The 19351-nt window shown below is 43.1% G+C and overlaps 2 long non-coding RNA genes across 2 annotated transcripts in view; one reads left to right on the forward strand and one right to left on the reverse strand.

The window, feature by feature from the left end:
* Positions 1-1032: 1032 nt before the first annotated feature.
* On the forward strand, positions 1033-15153 carry LOC310706105. Its single transcript, XR_014525679.1, has 4 exons — positions 1033-2408; positions 8700-8740; positions 11790-11910; positions 14390-15153. It is a non-coding gene; the product is annotated as an uncharacterized lncRNA (long non-coding RNA).
* LOC310706066 overlaps positions 6279-19351 on the reverse strand; it is a 164905-nt gene continuing 151832 nt past the window's right edge. The window contains exons 8-10 of the long non-coding RNA XR_014525626.1: positions 15433-15561; positions 13056-13089; positions 6279-6327 (exon numbers count right to left, since the gene is read on the reverse strand). This is a non-coding gene — a long non-coding RNA (uncharacterized lncRNA). The remainder of the gene's footprint in view (positions 6328-13055; positions 13090-15432; positions 15562-19351) is intronic.

Consider the following 19351-nt stretch of genomic DNA (forward strand, 5'->3'; position numbering starts at 1 on the left):
CGAACCCAAAGGGTGCTCATCAATGGTTCCTCTTCATCCTGGAGAAGAGTGACTAGTGGGGTGCCACAGGGTTCTGTCTTGGGCCCGGTGTTATTCAACATCTTTATCAACGACTTGGATGATGGACTCAAGGGCATCCTGATCAAATTTGCAGATGACACCAAACTGGGAGGGGTGGCTAACACCCCAGAGGACAGGATCACACTTCAAAACGACCTTGACAGATTAGAGAACTGGGCAAAAATAAACAAGATGAATTTTAACAGGGAGAAATGTAAAGTATTGCACTTGGGCAAAAAAAATGAGAGGCACAAATACAAGATGGGTGACACCTGGCTTGAGAGCAGTACATGTGAAAAGGATCTAGGAGTCTTGGTTGACCACAAACTTGACATGAGCCAACAGTGTGACGCGGCAGCTAAAAAAGCCAATGCAATTCTGGGCTGCATCAATAGGAGTATAGCATCTAGATCAAGGGAAGTAATAGTGCCACTGTATTCTGCTCTGGTCAGACCTCACCTGGAGTACTGTGTCCAGTTCTGGGCACCACAATTCAAGAAGGACACTGACAAACTGGAACGTGTCCAGAGGAGGGCAACCAAAATGGTCAAAGGCCTGGAAACGATGCCTTATGAGGAACGGCTAAGGGAGCTGGGCATGTTTAGCCTGGAGAAGAGGAGGTTAAGGGGTGATATGATAGCCATGTTCAAATATAGAAAAGGATGTCACATAGAGGAGGGAGAAAGGTTGTTTTCTGCTGCTCCGGAGAAGCGGACACGGAGCAATGGATCCAAACTACAAGAAAGAAGATTCCACCTAAACATTAGGAAGAACTTCCTGACAGTAAGAGCTGTTCGACAGTGGAATTTGCTGCCAAGGAGTGTGGTGGAGTCTCCTTCTTTGGAGGTCTTTAAGCAGAGGCTTGACAACCATATGTCAGGAGTGCTCTGATGGTGTTTCCTGCTTGGCAGGGGGTTGGACTCGATGGCCCTTGTGGTCTCTTCCAACTCTATGATTCTATGATTCTAATATCACAGAAGCTTCGTAATAAGTACTTGAATAGATGCCAAGCCTGCCATTTTTTGTAAGTAGCAGCAGACGAAATGTTCTTTTGAAGCCATGTTCATATAATATATGCCTAGTCCAAAAAAGAATTTAAAGCAAATTTGAAAGGTCCCACTGAGGCAAAATATGGGTAGGAATTTCAATAGGACTGTTAAAAGGACTTCAGTAATATTTGTTAGGTCGTGGTCTCTCTTCTCTTCTCTTCTCTTCTCTTCTCTTCTCTTCTCTTCTCTTCTCTTCCAACACATACCCAAAGGAAAAGTGATCCCTACAGCAGAAGTGAAGTCAGGGTTAAATGACATGCAATAAAGAAAGAGAACATGGACAGTAGAAAGCAACAGACCAGCACAACCTAATACAAAAGTAAGTAAGTAAGAAATGAAGCACCATTTGTTTTCAGAGGAGCAATAGCACTTGGTTTCTTGGTTTGTTTGTTTGTTTGTTTGTTAGATACCCCACCTTTTCTCCCAAAGGGAGGCAATAGATATCCAAGGTGTGTCTATGTTATAAATGTCTACCTGGCTCCTCCTCATCCCTTGTGTTTTGTTTCATTGCCCTTCTCTTCTACTTCCCTATTGTGAAAAGGGGCGTGGATAAATTTCAAACAGTGTTTTCTTTTTAAAGCTACAATCAGTTTAGAACTACTTCTGTAAGACAGCAAGAGAGGGATGCTCACCCAAGCCACTAATTTTAGAGGAGATTGTTTCTAGGTGAATTTCTAGCCAAATTTTGGGGCAGGGGAATGATTTGCGGAAAACTTTTCTAAGCTGAAGGTGAGCTAGGTGTCATAGGTCTGCCCCCCCCCCCCAATCAATCCATGCAGTGCTGAGTCTGGGAGTGTTGTTACAAGCAATCTGGACTGCCTAGTGTATGCACATCTACACACAGACTGTGTATGCAAAGGCACATCTCCAGAAAGTCCCTTTGGCTGTTTTCTCATACCTGCCCAACTCACCCTCCGTCCCACCTGCACCTGCCTGGAGTTTTGGCACTTGGGATGGGTGGGGAAGAAAGCCTCCCTGCTTACCATAACGTGAGGTCTAGGTTTTGGGGGCTGTGCCTTATCAAGCTGCTTGAAGTGGGAAGCATTTGGCTTAACCAAAGCTGAACTTAGCTTCCTTAGCTTCCCGCTCTTCTAATCTTCCCTGCAGATATTATGAATAAATAGTGGCCTTGGTTCACCCCATTGTCTGTGTCTCTTTTCTTACGTCAGGTTGCAACACAAGTGCTGGTCACTGTAGCCACAAGGGCATCAGAATTACCTTGCCAAAGCCCACCTAATCCGACGTTCATTTCTGAAAGTTTGCAGGGGCTGTTATGCCATTCCATGCACACGAAATGTTGTAAGTAGGCTATTGATTTCTGGTTGAATGGTATGTTGTTCTGAAGAGGATAAATGAGTTTGGCATTCTTACACGTTTGTTCTTTCTCAGAAGAGAAATCATTAATTTAGTGTATGTATGATGCAGTCTCAATATCTCAGGAGCAAGATGACAAATCTGAACCAAATTTGGTACAGAGGCCACTTGTAGCACAAGGAAAAACAGATTAGTTTTTGCTACCAGGAAAGGTAGAAATTGGAGTTTATGGGAGTGCGCGTGAATATCTCTGCAACTAATGCTCTGACATGGCATTTCATAAGCAAGGTACCGTATTTTTTGCTCTATCAGACTCACTTTTTCCCTCCTAAAAAGTAAGGGGAAATGTGTGTGCGTCTTATGGAGCAAATGCAGGCTGCGCAACTATCCCAGAATCCAGAACAGCAAGAGGGGTTGCTGCTTTCGCTGCGCAGCGATCCCTCTTGCTGTTCTGGCTTCTGGGATTCAGAATATTTTTTTTCTTGTTTTCCTCCTCCAAAAACTAGGTGCGTCTTGTGGTCTGGTGCATCTTATGGAGCGAAAAATACGTAGTTATTAGATCCTCAAACACTGGTGCAAATTTCGATGGAAATGACCTGCTACAGCCTTCAGGAAACTGGTGCCCTCCAGATCTTTTAGACTACACTTCTCATCAGCCTCAGCTTCCATGTCTCAGCTTGCAGTGACTAGAAAGCACCACCATTGCCACATTCCTTGAAAACTGCAACTAGATGCAGGGGCATGTTAAGAATTTTGTCAGAAGTTTCAGTTAGTGTATTGACTGCCATCCCTTTCCTGAATAATTATATGGACATAAAGATGGCTATGGGGCAAACATCCTAACACACACACTCCAAAATCATGGGTAGCCTTACAGACAATTTTATTTGCAGTTTTCAATGAGCGCAGAATGTGTCACACTACCTAGCTGCTGCAAAAAGCTATAAACTTACTTACTTACTTGCAAAAAAAAAAAAAAAAAAAGAACTGGAGAAGTCCTTGGACCAGCTTATGAAAATGCAATGTATGTTTGAGTGAACCATGCTTTGGAAAGTTTCATAAACATACGGTCTAATCCACATGTCTCTGTTATGATCCAAGTGTGGTCCAGGCAGATACAGAATGCGAGATTCAAACTGAAATCTTCCCCATCTCTACTCAAAATCTTTACCCCAAAGCACTGGGATTGGAGCGCTGGTAAAATAATTATCTCTGATTACACGCTGGATCTGTCAGTCATTAAGGCGCTCCCCCTCCTGCCTCCTGGTCCTGGCATTATTCTTAATTGTAGAGACAGAAGTTTTGCTTTTGCAAAGCTTCTTCTTCTCTCCCTTCTCACCACACCCTGGTCTTTTTCCTTAAGGGGTAAGTTTAAAGGCAAAATATCACTTCTTTGCAGACACTACTCCGCATTTTTTTTGGGGGGGGGGTCTGTGTCTGAGTCCTGGAGGTGCTTTGAGGCACTTTAGGGGATCACTGCTGCAAGCTGCCTCATATAGGCCCCATCTCAAAGAAGCCAAAAAATCTCCCAGAGGTACCCTGCTCCAGTTTGGGGTTCATGCAAAGCCATTGCACACCCCTAAAAGATACCATATGTTTCTGTTTCTCTATTTAGATATCACAGCAAATAGACCTCAATTTCTATTCAAAGCCTTCACTAAATCTTATAGTAGGGAGTTCCATTAACTGAGTAAGTTGGGAAAATAGAAAGTTGCAATATACTAACACAGGTCACTGTTCCATCTAAGTATTGTCTACACGGAGGGCTTATCCAAACCTCCCTTTGCCCACCACTTTCCCCCAGGGAAACCCAATCTTCAGCACTGAATTGGAACAAATGGCAATTGGGTTTTCTGCGGATTGCCATTTGTTCCGATTTAGCACTAAAGAGCAGGTTGCCCAGGGTAAAGTGGCAGGGTAAAGGCAAAACCACTCAGATCCATGCCTAGAAAGCACAGGTCAAGCAGAAAACTGCTCAGAATCATGCCTCCTAGACACAGGACAAGCGGAGGTGTAGACAAGCCGTTTCCAGATTTTAAGACAGGGCCTTTCCAGATTTGCCTGGAGGTGCCAGGGATTAAATTTGGGACCTTTTGTATGCAAAGCATGTATTCTACTATTGACCTATGGCTACAATCTTTTGTCATCTGTGAAGCTCTTTTTAACCAGCTTCATCGATTGACCCTAAGCTCTAGTCCACACAATGTCCAGGTAAGCAGGTCTTTCAAAGAATCTCTTGCTAGTGGCAGTCCTCTGTAGCACCAGCTGGTCTCTTAAGCCTCTCTTTCCAAATGTAACTGCAAGATACAGCGCTATTTCATTGACCTCACTGAACTGACACAAATTTCCTATTAGTGAAAGCTTTTAGAAACATACAGAAGAACGAGATGACTGTCAAAATCAGACTTTGGTCTGAAGAGTTTTTTCTGAGTGTATGCCTTTCATCACATGCACACCTTGTATTTTCCTAGAAATGTTTTTGAGGCTTTTTATTAGTTCATCTTGGGTGAACACTAAACTAGAAGAAAAGTTGGCCTGTGAGTAATGAAAGGTGATGGAATCTGTATGCACTGTGAAATGCATTTTTCCTGGGGTTTATAGAGCAATTGAGGCTCATGTTGTTGCAAATCTGATGCAAGCACAGCACTAAATAAGATCTTCTCTGAAACAGCCTCCTATGTCAATAGATGAGCACATAAAAGAATGAGAATAAGAATTTTGGAACTGAATGGAAATCAAGCCATCCTTTTTCTAAACATGAAAGGTGAGGAAAGGAATATTGTGGCCTCCCTGCCCTATATTGTAACAGGCCAAGTAATAGATTGCCAACAAACCATGATGTTTCGTGTATGCCATGTTCTTGATCAACCATATGTGGCTTCTGGACTGCCTTGAAATTACGAGGTGGAGAGGCCTATACTTCTTGCAACCTATAATGCTCTGTAGGAACCCCCCCCCCCAAACCCACATAATTATTAATCCACATTCCCACCACAGCAAAAAGTAGATGTGAGGAGGAGATTGTGTTTCCTTGAGAATTTGTCGAATTGCAGCCATATTCCCCTGTGAGTGGAAGGAGGCACTTTTGAATTTTCCGAGCATGACTGAAATGGCACGCTAGCCACAGAACATACAAGCTGCTTCCCGGAGACACTATGGGTTCTACCATTGTGGGTCCCATAGGTCTACAACCTAATCAGAGATTCAGACATCTAAAATAGCAGTGCCCACAGTGGTGGTGGTGTTTATAGTTCTCCCAAAATGTCCTTACCTGAATGATTCCATTTCTGTTTACTATCTACCAAAATCTGCTGATAGCAGCAGCAGTCAGTGGAAACTGTGAAGAGTGTTCAAGTTGTTCTCTGTAGAATCTGCACTGTCAGCTCCACTGTCTATCTGACTGAATGAATGTGTAAACCGATGAACCCATTTGTTTCTATGGCACAAGGCAACTTTTCTGGATATGCTGATTTGTGGTACTTAACTAGCCAGCCAAAGTCATTATCCTGACAAAGGAGCTGGTTTGGCAAGCTTCCTCTGATACAGTCTACACTCACAGATACAGGATTGCAGGCATGGAAGAGGTTCCAGGGTTTCATCCAGGCTGACCCCCCCCCCCCAAATTTATAACATGGCAATAGCCAGGCCTCTCTCCATCTTACACTACGTGCTGCTTTGCTGGAGAAGCATGGGAAAGATGCAGAATGTGGTGTTGGGCACAAACGTTACTTTCCTGAGAACTTCAGATAGCTAGCTAGAGTAAATAGCAAATTTCTCACCTTTGGGGCTATCAAATTCTATCTGGAAATTTGTATGAGCAACACCTCCAGAAATTTACAAAACCAGAGGGGTGGTTGAATAAGTTGTCGATTGGGTCGGGGAGTGCTTCATGGTCCTTGCTCTTCTATGATGAACAATCCAGAATACAATATGTACAACAACAAAAACTGCTGAATAAATTATGCGAATTAGATATATTTTACAAATGTGTTCAATTGGCATTTAGACAAGGTACAAAATTTAGCTTTTCTTGATACAGAATTTAGACTGCCTTGGGGAAGAATTTTATTTCTATTTGTTTTAGCATAGCCTACAAAGCTTGATGAATGGTTCCTGAAAATATTCCAGTTTGCAAATGCATTTATAGCTTTTTGTATGACTCCTTTTAAATAGGTTTCCAGCTAATAAAGTCTTAGTGCTGCTATCGCTACACTACTTGGAGATGAAAATGCTGGAAAGGAAATGAAGAGTTGGGTAAATTATTAAAGACAACCTTAAAATCCATTGTCTTTCACACATGGGAAAGTGTGTCTGGATACAGCATCTAAGATTTTGCATATCAAATCCTTTAAATAACAAGATGCTGCTAGAGGAAGTGCAAATCTTTACAGCTCAAGATTTTTGCTGTAAATTTGTCAAATTCCAAAGCATCATCATAAATATAATTGAACAAGAACGACAGTCTGTGTTTCTATTTATTTTTTACATTTAGCACATCAAGCTGTTTTAACTTAAACAATAGAGGCAGGACTGTATAGTTTAAAGCAGAATCTTAAAGAAATGCAGTGACTTTCTCTTGCTGGATTGCGTGGACCCCTCCTTCATGTTTTTTCCTGCATTTTCAATATATTTTCAATTTGCTTCCTTATCTTCTGACAGTTCTTCTGTGATATATTATGTAACCTCATCCATAGATAGGAAGATAGATATATCCATAGTTGCATGAGGTTACATAATGTAAGACCCTAGTTCTGTACTGCCAACAAAGACACACTGAAATGGATTAATTCTTTCTATTTCATGCTGGAGCTCTTACTTTGTGCAACTCGAAAGAAAAAGGAGTGATATTTTCATCTACTGCAGCTCTTTAGGGATGCTAGACAGAATGTTTTTAGAGCCATAGGACCAATGTAGAAGTATTGCTGGCACACATAGTATTGTTATTTGTTTGTGGGTGCCAGGCGTGTAATCCTTGTTCCCCGCAAGTGTTAAGAGCTAATTAAGCCAGACTATCTGGAGGAGACTCTTGAGAGTCCAATGGACTGCAAGAAGATCAAACCTATCCATTCTTAAGGAAATCAGCCCTGAGTGCTCACTGGAAGGACAGATCCTGAAGCTGAGGCTCCAATACTTTGGCCACCTCATGAGAAGAGAAGACTCCCTGGAAAAGACCCTGATGTTGGGAAAGATGGAGGGCACAAGAAGAAGGGGATGACAGAGGATGAGATGGCTGGATAGTGTTCTCAAAGCTACCAGCATGAGTTTGACCAAACTGCGGGAGGCAGTGGAAGACAGGAGTGCCTGGAGTGCTCTGGTCCAGGGGGTCACGAAGAGTCGGACACGACTAAACGACTAAACAACAACAGCTTCCAGTGTTCAGGTAATCACCTGGGTGATAGGTCATTAAGAGAACAAATGAAAGGGTGCTCTGTGGCAGAGAATAAATGGGTGGGGACCCTTTTCCATCTCTTAGTTCATTTTCTCTTTCATGCAAAAAGTCCAAAATGAATTTCCAATCCTTAATAAACGCAAAGCAAGGAACATTTCAATCAAACAGTTTGCCTTATCAAAGTTTGTTTAACTGGCCCCAAGTTTTGTGGCACTTTTTTCAGCATGTGGAAAGTTAATCTGGTCCACCTCCAAGAATTCAGACAGTAGACAGTTTTTTGGATGTCCAGATTGTTAATGGAGATTGCAGTTTGCTCCACAATGTCCTGGCAGGCCTTGATGTCTCTAGAGGCCTGCCTCCTAGTGTAGCGAAAGAACCAACATGGACTACTCCCAAGCCTACTGTGGATTCAGTGATTCTTCCTTCCCCCCTGAGTTCCCTGGTCATATTTATTCCCCATAAACAGATCCCCAAATCCATAACTGCTGATATCAGTATTTCCAGAATGCTACAATTTTAAAGGTATCCTGAATGTATAAAGTGTGGTGGTAACAAGCATAATTGCAAATACACAAATGGTTTGGTGCAGATCCGTTCGCCTTGTGTAATATTTGAAATGGCCTTTAGCTATTTGAAACTAATCCTAGTTGTGACCTATTTCTTCCAGCACTGAATAAGCTTTCAATATCTTAATGATCACACCAATGCCCTATCCTGTTTTGTCCTTTAATTTGCTCTCTTCTGCTGCTTTTCCTTTCTTCATCACTACCTCCTCTAGCCTTTTGATGGCCCATCTTTCTTCCCTCCCCTTCTTTTCCTTTCTTTTCCTTCCCCACCCCATGTCTTATCCTCTCCCCTCTAATCTCCCTTCTCATTCTCTCGTTTAGATATTTCCAAGTAGTATCAGTGCTCACCCTTTAAGCACAATGTAAGTACCACATTAAAAGTCTATTACTGGTAATGGAGTTAATGTAAAAGTGCAGATTACCTATAATTAATGGCAAAGTAATTCCATGTCTGATCCGATGTAATGAAACACTATTTTAATTTAAATATATTGGACATCCACTAAGCCATCAAAAGAGATGCTGTGTCTCAAGTCACTTAGAAACATATTCAGTCAGTATGAAGTCTTCAGATCTTTGGCCGAGATCACCTTTGAAACTTGGCAGTAACTGCAGGACACTCTTGTATCTTGGCTGCCCGCTGACCCTCAGGTGCATAAAGGCTATGGCAGATTGTAACTTAGATTTATTTCAGCTATTGTGATAGAAATCCTGGAAGCTATCACTGCAGCAGGCAATTTTATTTTCATTCTTGAGTTACGAGTCTGAGAGGGGATCAAGGCATAATTATGCTAGACACACAGAATATCAATCTGTACTGTAGTATACATGCCCGGGTTGATGCTTTCACCCAAAAGCATAAATTATGAGTTCTGGGAATGTATCTAAGTTGTGTGGTCCACATGACCTCTGCATGCGAACACCTTCTGGGTGTTCAAAAATATATATCAAAAAATCACCGCAGCTTATCTCCTTCTGGTTAGCTTTCTCTCAACCAACCTGACTGTCCCAGGATGGCTCCCTTTCTCTCTTGATCTTTCATTTCCGATCCCAGACATAAAAAAGGTGAAAGGAATGTAAAATTTCTGCTGCTGCTGGGATACCAGACAGCCATATCAGGAGGCTGGCAGAGAAGTGCTTCGGGCAGAGAGGTCAAGAAAGCTCTTGCAGTCAAAATCTGGCAGCCTATCCTCTAAATATTTCTTATTTTCACAATAATTTCTTTTGGAACATTTCCCTTTTTAATGGATATTCTCAGTTGTGTGTCAAGGCCAAGCGCACCCCCCCCCATTATTTTTTTTTAAACTCATTGACACAGTATTTTAGTTTAAAGGTTGATGGGCAAAATTTAGGCCACAACTTTATTGATTACAGAAACGTGACTGGTATTGGCTTAGGCATTGGCAAAAACTATATCTGACTCCTGCCTGCCGTGCAGGAAGTCTGTAAGGGTAAACCACCAAAAGAGGGAGCTCCATCAATGGCGACCAACTGAAGCTCACCCCGGGGTTCCCGCTAGGTCCTGGCATGGCCCCAGCCCCCCAAGTGGACTTCGGATGAAATCCAGACCTACGGATTCCTTTAACGGAATACCCTTGTACCTGGAGGGGCAGGTGATGGCCGCACCTCCCCTCCCCTACACCTCACAAAGCCAATGCCTAGCTGCCAAACCTTACAAAGTTGTGACGATTCCTAAGAGGTAGGCGAAAACCAAATGACCAGTGCCAATCTGCCAAATGGAAAAAATTCCTACCCGGACCCTGTTCCAAAACAGGCGGCCAAAAAACGTCCAGAGCAAGGCCAAAGCAGACACCTAAAAATGAGGGCGGGTGGGCAGGTGTTGGTGGTGTGAAGCCAGGTGAAAGCCCCAGCGATGCGCCGCCATCTTTTAAATGCCCCCACAATCACACCACCACTCTCTGATTGGCCAATTGGCTGTGCTGTGATCGTGGGGCCATCACGTGGCTCAGGCTCATCCCCCACCCCCACCCCACAGATGGGAGGGGGCACCCTGGACCCACGCGCAACGTGGACCCTTGATTAGGAGGATCCGATTAAGTGCTTGTATAAATATAGGATTATTATTATTATTATTATTATTATTATTTTGTGACCCGTTGGCTCGGCACCCTGTGTGGGGGAACCACCCACACGACCCTAAATCCGGCAGTAACCTTGGTACATGGCTATCTGGGATTGCCATATCTTTGAATGCCAGCATTCTCCAAGAGAACTTCCACAATTTGCTGACATGTTGCCTGCTATTCTTTAACAATGGTAGTAATTGGGGTTGTGCACCAAAAACAAGGGATGCGGGTGGCGCTGTGGTCTAAACTACAGAGCCAAGGACTTGCCGATCAGAAGGTCAGCGGTTCGAATCCCCGCGATGGGTGAGCTCCTGTTGCTCGGTCCCTGCTCCTGCAAACCTAGCAGTTCGAAAGCACATCAAAGTGCAAGTAGATAAATAGGTTGAAAGGTAAACGGCATTTCCGTGTGCTGCTCTGGTTTGCCAGAAGCGGCTTAGTCATGCTGGCTACATGACCCGGAAGCTGTATGCCAGCTCCCTCAGCCAATAAAGCGAGATGAGCACCACAACCTCAGAGTCGTTCACGACTGGACCTAATGGTCAGGGGTACATTTACCTTTACCTTACCAAAAAAAAAAGATCAATTCAGATCTCACATCAATGCAAATTCCCAGTTCCCCTGCTCCCTATGCTCTTCTTTATCATTGGTCTCATTTACAATCCCCATTCTTCTGCTCACAGAATGGTTTCATTTGACTTCAGTGACCATGCCATGTATCAAAACCAGATTGGCCATGTGGTGCTCTGATGTCACCACATTCCCTGCGGGATCCCTGGATGGCAGGAACCAACTGGAGAAGAAGAAGAAGAAGAAGAAGAAGAAGAAGAAGAAGAAGAAGAAGAAGAAGAAGAAGAATTTATATCCCGCCCTCCCCAGTTGAAGCAGGGCTCAGAGAATAAGGGCTCTGAAAACAAAGAACAGTGTTGGAGCTGCACCAGGGAAGGAATACATGACAGTGTTGCTGAAATTAAATAAAACCATTCATCTGTCTTCAGTTTTAATTGGTGCCTATGAAGGGAAACGCAAACCCATGATGCTGAAACAATTGTCCTGCATCAGTAAGATTTTCCATTTTGCCACATTGCATCGCAGTGGTTTCACTGCATCACAGTAGCAACTTGCTGGGAGCATCCATTGGATTATACCCCTCATGAATATTTTTCATCCTTTTTTAGGACCCTCCCTCAAAGTGCTGAAAAGAAGGGAAGTTTGCCAAACTTTCCATACCTGCTTTTTGGGGTGGGGGTGGGGGTGGGCGGTGGTGGTTCAGCTCTATTTATAATACTAGTAATTCATTGTGTAAAGATAGGATGGTTTTTCTCAGGTGACGGTGAGGGAAACAGCCTGTCAAGAAGTTCCTCTCCTTAAATGGACACTCCTAAACAGCGTCCATGAAATCTCGTTCACATTTTGAGCTGCGGGGAACTTCAGAAATTTAAATCAGAGTAGGTACTTGTTTTGATATTGCATTAGCCTTTACTACCTTGCTCTTCCTATATTTTAGGCTACTTAGTGACATTTCTCAACACTTACAAACAGCAAAGGTTTGCATTCTTGGACATGCAAGAACAAATCTGAGCACGTGACCTGTGTAGGCACAAAGAAGCTAAATCTGTCCTGCACTTAAATTCTTTCCTCATAGTATTCTTCCTCTTTTCTCCCCCAGATTAAATTCTTGAGTTCTTGTTAACTGCACTAGGCTATAAATTATTAATATTAGAATTAATAGAGATCTGTTGCCAAGGGAGGAACAGAATAAAATGGTTTATATTGCACTCATTTGCACTTAGAAATTTCTCTTCTACCCTCATTCTATTTTTAGTCGACCCTCTTGAATATGCCACCTACTCATGTTGTCAGTGGCTTGATATTATCCCACCCCCCCACCCCCCCTTCCCATGTGAAGATACTACCATGGTAATAAATTTCCCAGAAACTTTCATGTTTTTCTAACTATTATACCCAATAAGTATGCATTACATGCTATTAGCCTTACCAAGGTATTCTAATCTAACTGTTCTATACCACGTTCACATTAATATGCAAATGAGCCAGGGAATACGAAATTAAATGGAAATGGAAGTTGGAAGTTAATTGACATTTTTGTCACAAAAGCACCGAGAAACACTTTTTTTATGGTTTAATGGCAAAGAGCTAATGTGTCATCCAAGGGAGGATTCCATCAATCTAAGCTAAGGCGATTTTGCCGAGATTCAGTGCAGAGAACTGCTTGGTATGCTTTTGCCAGCTCTCCCCCAATGCAGGTGGTCCCATCACTGTAAACCTGCCTTAAATTGCTGCCATCCATTATACACACTAGCTGCCTGGATTGCTGCCTAGCACAGGCTTGCATAGGCCATCTATTCCTGTCAGAAATATGATATGTCAATGACAAAAGCTTAATTACACCATTAATTAATAGGACAATTTTCAAACTGCCTTGCAATGCAGTTTGACACTCATTAGTGCAATTTTTGAATAATTTCTCCCAGGGTGTGCTACTCCACAAAGTACATCTTAAAGGAAATGCAGAACTTCAGAATTATTATTTTTTAATAAATCAAGCAAAGCATACATTGCCTTGAATTACCTGTACTTTTTCTTTTCTTTAGACAACAGCAACACTGCAACAACATTGCAAAAGCATTTACATATGCTTCATCTATGTCTATATCCTCATGCTATCGTATAAATAACGACATAGTGTGTTGACAGAATTTTGCAAGGACTTGGAAATTGATTCAATAATTATGAAGAGAAAAGAGGTTTGGATTGACATCCAGGGCTTCTGGGAGAAAAAAATCATTTTTGGATGTTCAATAAGAACCCCCCAAATTTTGGGTTTCATGAATTTCAGAATTTGTATAATAGGCTTTTTGTTTAAGTTACAACATTATAACTGAAATTTGTGATTCTTAAAAATAAATCCTAGATGTGCCATAGTATCATATAACTGTAGAGTTGGAAGGGATCCTTAGGGTCATCTATTCCAGCCCCCTGCAATGCAGGAATCTCAGCTAAAGCATCCATGACAGGTGGCCACCCAACCTCTGCTTGAAAACCACCAAAGAAGGAGTCTATTACCTTCTGAAGGAGTCAGTTCCATTGTTGAACTGCTCTTTACTGTCAGAAAGTCCTTCCCGATGTTTAGTAGGAATCTCCTTGCTTTTAACTTGAATCCTTTGGTTTGGGTCCTAACCTCCAGAGCAAGAGAAAACAAGCTTCCTCCATCTTCCATGTGACAGCCCTTTATATATTTAAAGAGGGTATGATATCTCCTCTCTGTCTCCTCTCATCCCCAACTCCCTTAACCATTCCTCATAAGGCTTGGTTCCCAGGCCCTTTTATCATATTGGTTGCCCAATATCACATTGGTTGCCAAAGTCAGAGGACACTGTTCACACTCAGCTGATCATTTTTGGACTCAGTAAGTCAACATGCCAATCGGAAGGTCGGCAATTAAAATCCCCGCAATAGGGTGAGCTCCCGTTGCTCGGTTCCTGCTCCTGCCAACCTAGCAGTTCGAAAGCACATCAAAGTGCAAGTAGATAAATAGGTACTGCTCCAGCGGGAAGGTAAACAACGTTTCCGTGCGCTGCTCTAGTTCGCCAGAAGCGGCTTAGTCATGCTGGCCACATGACCCGGAAGCTGTCTGCAGACAAACGCCAACTCCCTCGGCCAGTAAAGAGAGATCAGCGCTGCAACCCCAGAGTCGTCTGCGACTGGACTTAACGGTCAGGGCTCCCTTTACCTTTAAGTCAATATCATCAAGCCTCATTCTCCTGCAACCAAACAAACAAGGCAGGAAGTCTTAAGTTAACTGTAGTTTGCTGAAAACAAATCAGGAAACTGTGGTTAATAGCTCCCAAACAACATAAGATTTGAGCTTACTTTATGCTATGGTTTTCTATCTTGTCTCTTCAGGAAGCCATTGAACGCATTTTCGCTGTTCAGATGTAATGGAAACTATAGTTATCTGAAGCCTTCCTTGTATTAAGTGTGACTTGTTTCCTGTCTTGTGCGAAGGGAAGAACAAAGGTGTGGTATGCAAGTACCTAAGGCTTATTTTATATTTCTGCTTATAAGCTCAGATATGATAGTCCAAACATGGCCATATGCCCTAGAGAAATTTGATAAAGAATATGTGTAACCCTGCTCCATCTACTTAGGCTCCCTTTTCAGCCCCTTTATAAACTCTCACTAGTCCTCTGTTTTGCTGTTTATGCCCTGCAGTAACTAGGCATTCCTAATTGCATGAGCTGAGTGTCCAAAAAGACAACAGCAACAGCAACAACTTTGCTAAAGTATGATGGATAGGCTGAAGACACGTTTTGGCACTGGGTTCATCTCTGTCTTCTGAATTGGTAAAACAGCAGAAATTATTTACAGCTGAAATTGCACAATATGACTACTACCAAACACAAATTTAAAGAAGATTCTTGTTGGCATCAGACCAAAGGTTAATCTTGCCCACCATTCTTGGTTTCTTTGCTTTTGTTTGTTTTCAGTGGTGATCAGCTGGCTTCTTCTGGAGAGCTTATTCACAGGCATGAAAAGAACCACCCTCCATTTTTAATGCCCACAAATAAAAGGGCCAATGTTTGAGGCACACATGGGTGGAGCCAGAGGCAAAAATAGGAGGGGGAGCAGGTGCAATTTTTACCTTTGTATAGTGGAAGCTTCTGAACAAATTAGACAAGCTAGAGGCATGATCACTTCTCAAGGACACAGTCCTGCCACGCAAAAACACTTAGGGTATGAAAGAGGGCCAGTGAGCTATATGGCCTGGAGAGTATTCCAAGGGCCAGGTGAGAAGCCTGGAGGGCCACACCTGGTCCCTGGACCTGAAATTTGCCACCCTTCCTGTTGATAAGAGGCTCTATTCAGCTGTCATGGCTAATTCATAAACTCCACAAGTTCCTCTCTTCTTTTGAAATAGTGACCTAAGTGAGCTGTCATCATCATACCTTGCAATAGGGAATTTACTACATGAATGATTCATTGTATGAAGAGGAATATCCTTTTGTTAGCTGTAGGGATGGAGAGATCAGTCTGTTTCTGATCCGTGTCAGTTTTCCATGCATTCATTCATAAATCTGTGAAAACAGGACAGATCGGGTTTTTTTTAATAAAAAACAACACTAAAATATGCATTGTTTTTATATGCATTTTCTACAAAATATGTTTTTTTACACTAAGGTACAGATTTATTTGCATGATATTTTATACTAAAGTATACATTTTAAATATGAATTTTGGGGCATGTTCTAATCTGTGTGTCCAGGAGGTATGAATTAGGTAGGTTCAGCTAAAAATGCAGACTGAACAAAATCCTAGTCTGCTTTGAGCCTACTAGCAATGTAGTAACCCCACATTCTAGTAGTAAATAGAATTTGTTTCTTCACACAGATGTCATACGTTCTTGTTTACCATTTTAGCTAGACACTTAACCCTAGATGCACATTACTCATGTGTAGGGCAAATGTATATTGAATTGGGAAGAGGGCAGAGCTTTTAGCCCCTTGCCAAACATAGTGTCTGATTCTTGCAACAGTCAAGTATTGTGCATGCTTTTGTGTAAAGCAACAACAACAATGTGTGGAGAAAACTCCACACAAGGCATGGTTCTTGAAAGAAGCAGAGAAGATGTCAGGGAGGGGTTAAAAGCACAATTTTACTTCTGACTCAGCACGCTATGCTCTACATGTGAGTAACCCGTGCGTAGACCTATTGTTTTGTGGCTCAGATGTGTACCACACATTTGGTGGTTTCCAAAGTCTGCAACAGCTTGGCCTGCCTTGTCAAGATATTTGCCTCGGGTATCAAGTACCAGTGAGATCCTGAGTGGGTCAAATTCACCAGGCTCAAGTTGAGTCATCTTCTTTTTTTATGAGAATTTGGTTCATCCCTGCAAATTACTCCCTGCAGGAGACTTGGCTTCAGACTGTCAAATTACTTCCCCCAGTGAGACACTGAGCACTTGAGTTTAGCATAAGCTCCTCACAGGGCATGCTTTAATCATTTAACACAAGGAAAATTAGCATAGACTTCAGCCTGAAAAACTATAATCCCCATTTATCCCATAGGGACCTACCAGGACCTTTTCAGGTGAGTCGGGTATTTCTAGGGGCCTTCCTTCACTCTTTCTCTGGAAGTGTCATTTTCTAGACAAATTGTTTTCTAATCCTCCTTCACTTAGATTTTCTGCTCAGCCTCTTTTTCCCAGCCTGCAGTGACCCCAATCTGCCTGCGCAGTCACTGGCAAGGTGATAAAGATAGCCATCAAGTCAGCTCACCACATGACCTTTACACATGTCCTCTGGAAGTAGACGTTTTAAGCACTGGCTAATAAAATTGCAGGAACATAAAACATATTGAAACTTTCTGCTTTAATCATGCTAGGAGGAAAAAGAATAACAGTGTATTATGACTTATCTGTAGAGCTGAATACCAACAGGCAAAGTTGCTCCTACTACTGCCATAGCCTCATGATAGAAGAATCATGAGAATGGACTCCTAAGAAGCTGCTGGTTTCTCTCTCCGCTTCCCGGAAACACCCAGGGATTGAAGGGGGGAAATTTTCCAGCTGTGAAATGCATTAGAAGAACTAGGAGAAACGTTTAAAAAATGTAGTTTTACCAGTGGCAGAACACAAGTACAGAGCAACAGAATAAGGTTTAGTGGTTATACGGGACTCCATCATGGGTGTATCACCAATGGAAGATGGAAATTTCACCCATCCACCCGCAGGGCAGGGAAGACGAGCAGCAATGCTGTGTGCGGGAACATCAGTCTCTCGAACTCAACAGGGGCTGGGACACTTTGCAAGGCATTGCGGCTCAACTTCTCCGCTGTAGGGTAGCGATGGAAGTAGGTGGGACAGGTGAGGCGCTGCTTCTTGTGCTTCTGCTGCCTGAGGCAAGTGCTTCCAGGGGCGGAGGAAGAGGGGTTGTTCTGCCCTGGGTGTCATTACCAAGGGGGGTGACATTACCGAGGGGGGTGACATTTGGCACGCTGCCCACCCACAACTCCCAAGCCTACTCCAAGCTGTAGGGGGAAGGGGTGGAGCTATGCCACATTGTCGGCGGCCTTCCCCCTCCACCCTTCATTTTGACAGCTTGGGGGAAGCTTGGGAGTCACGGGTGAGCGACAGGCCATTGTCCCCCACTCCCAGACTGCTTCCTGGAGGGGGGAGCCTCCCCTGAGCTGGGTAGCCTGCCAGGCACTTGACTTCTCCAGCTTCCTTGCAGAACTGTTGCAGAACTGAGTCTTCCTCTCCCATCATATCTTGACAAGAAGATCCCAGTGATCCCAGCTCTTCTTCAGACGCTCTGCTGCAGCCGTCTCCCCTCTCAGGCTCTTCTCTGCCTGAGGTGATCCTGGCCCCCTTCAGGACTTATAGTCTATAACCACAACCCTCTTTGAATAACTCGTTAGCTCCAGTCCATTGGCCTGTATTTATGAGCCAATTAGAATATGCTCTGACTGGCCTACCACAACCTGACCTTTTTTTTATTCTCATGTCTGGTACATAAACTTCTGAACCTAACTGTAAACCTTCCGAGGCCTATAAATGTCTCCTTGGTGAAAGTTTTAGTTTTGTTGACAGTAAGCAAGCTGCCAAAGCTCATTTACAAAGTCATGATCGGGCTTCATTTGCACGTAGCCTTCTTATCTTTCACAGTTAACTACTCACGGTTATTAAGATAGTAGCAATTTTATATCACACAGCACACTTATTTATAGATTTTACACAATGTTGGAAATACCTTTTCCCTAAAGAAAGGCAATTCTGACGCACCATCAAGAAGAACTTTCTGGATGGTAACAGCTGTTTGACAGTGGGACGGACTCTGACGGAAGTTGGCGGCCTCTCCTTCATTGTAGGTTTCTAAGCCTAGGTTGGATGGCCATCTGCCATGAATGATCTAGTGGAGATTCCTGCATTGCAGGGGGCTAGACTAGATAACCATGGGTGTCATTTCCAACTCCACAGTTTTACGATGCTCCACAGCAGCTCATAAATTCTTTGGGTCTGGTTTAGCTCATATGTTTCTTGGAGCAACCTGGCTGTAGCCACATTACCACCAATACGGAGAGAGTGCATGGGGTTGCCACACCTTCAGGGCTGCGTTGAAGTTTATTTCAGAGATTGGCAGATGGCCGCAGGAGGGCTTGAGAGAGAGAAAGTCCTTGGTAAGTGTGTTTAGAATTGCAGCCTTCAGGGGCGTCAGTCTGTGAGTGTCCCCATCTAAAAACATCACATCTCCACCCAGGCTCCCTAAGCAGGTGAGAAGGTCCCCATACTTCAGCTGGACCTAGGAACGTCCCTTTAGCTAAGGTTTCTGTCTTGATTCCAACCAGTGTGGTATTTGCTGACTTCTTAGACTTCATGTTCTTTATTTGAAGACCCCAGCAATAACTATGGTTATTGTATCATGTATCGTGCTTAATGACATCCCCAGGGACTGCCCCTATGTCTCAGGCTTGGGCCCTGTAATCTCAGGAATGGACTGAGAGGTTTCACTTTTTCTTACACTCAGCCACAGGTCCATTCCACGTCATGTTGTGTAGAATTGTGAAAGGAGATATGGGAAGTCCAATTTTAAATTTTGTATGCACTTTTAATGCAAAATTATATTTTTGTGTGTGCCCCTTTTGTGCACCAAAGCTGCATTGCAAAATCCAAATAAGTGTGCCATCAGATTGGGAGTTGTGGGCCAATCCACAGTTCAGGAGTATCAACACAGGTTTGTCCACTGTGGAAAGTAGAGGCCCAGCTGCTTCTAAGAGTGGGGGACAGTCCTGAGACATCTCACCTTCCCTAACTCTTAGGAGTATTGCATTTCAAATGCTGTAAAGACATTCTCAGCTACCAGATGAACA

The sequence above is a fragment of the Podarcis liolepis genome (assembly GCF_965112155.1).
Source record: "Podarcis liolepis genome assembly, chromosome: 4".
NCBI classification, from domain to species: Eukaryota; Metazoa; Chordata; class Lepidosauria; order Squamata; family Lacertidae; genus Podarcis; species Podarcis liolepis.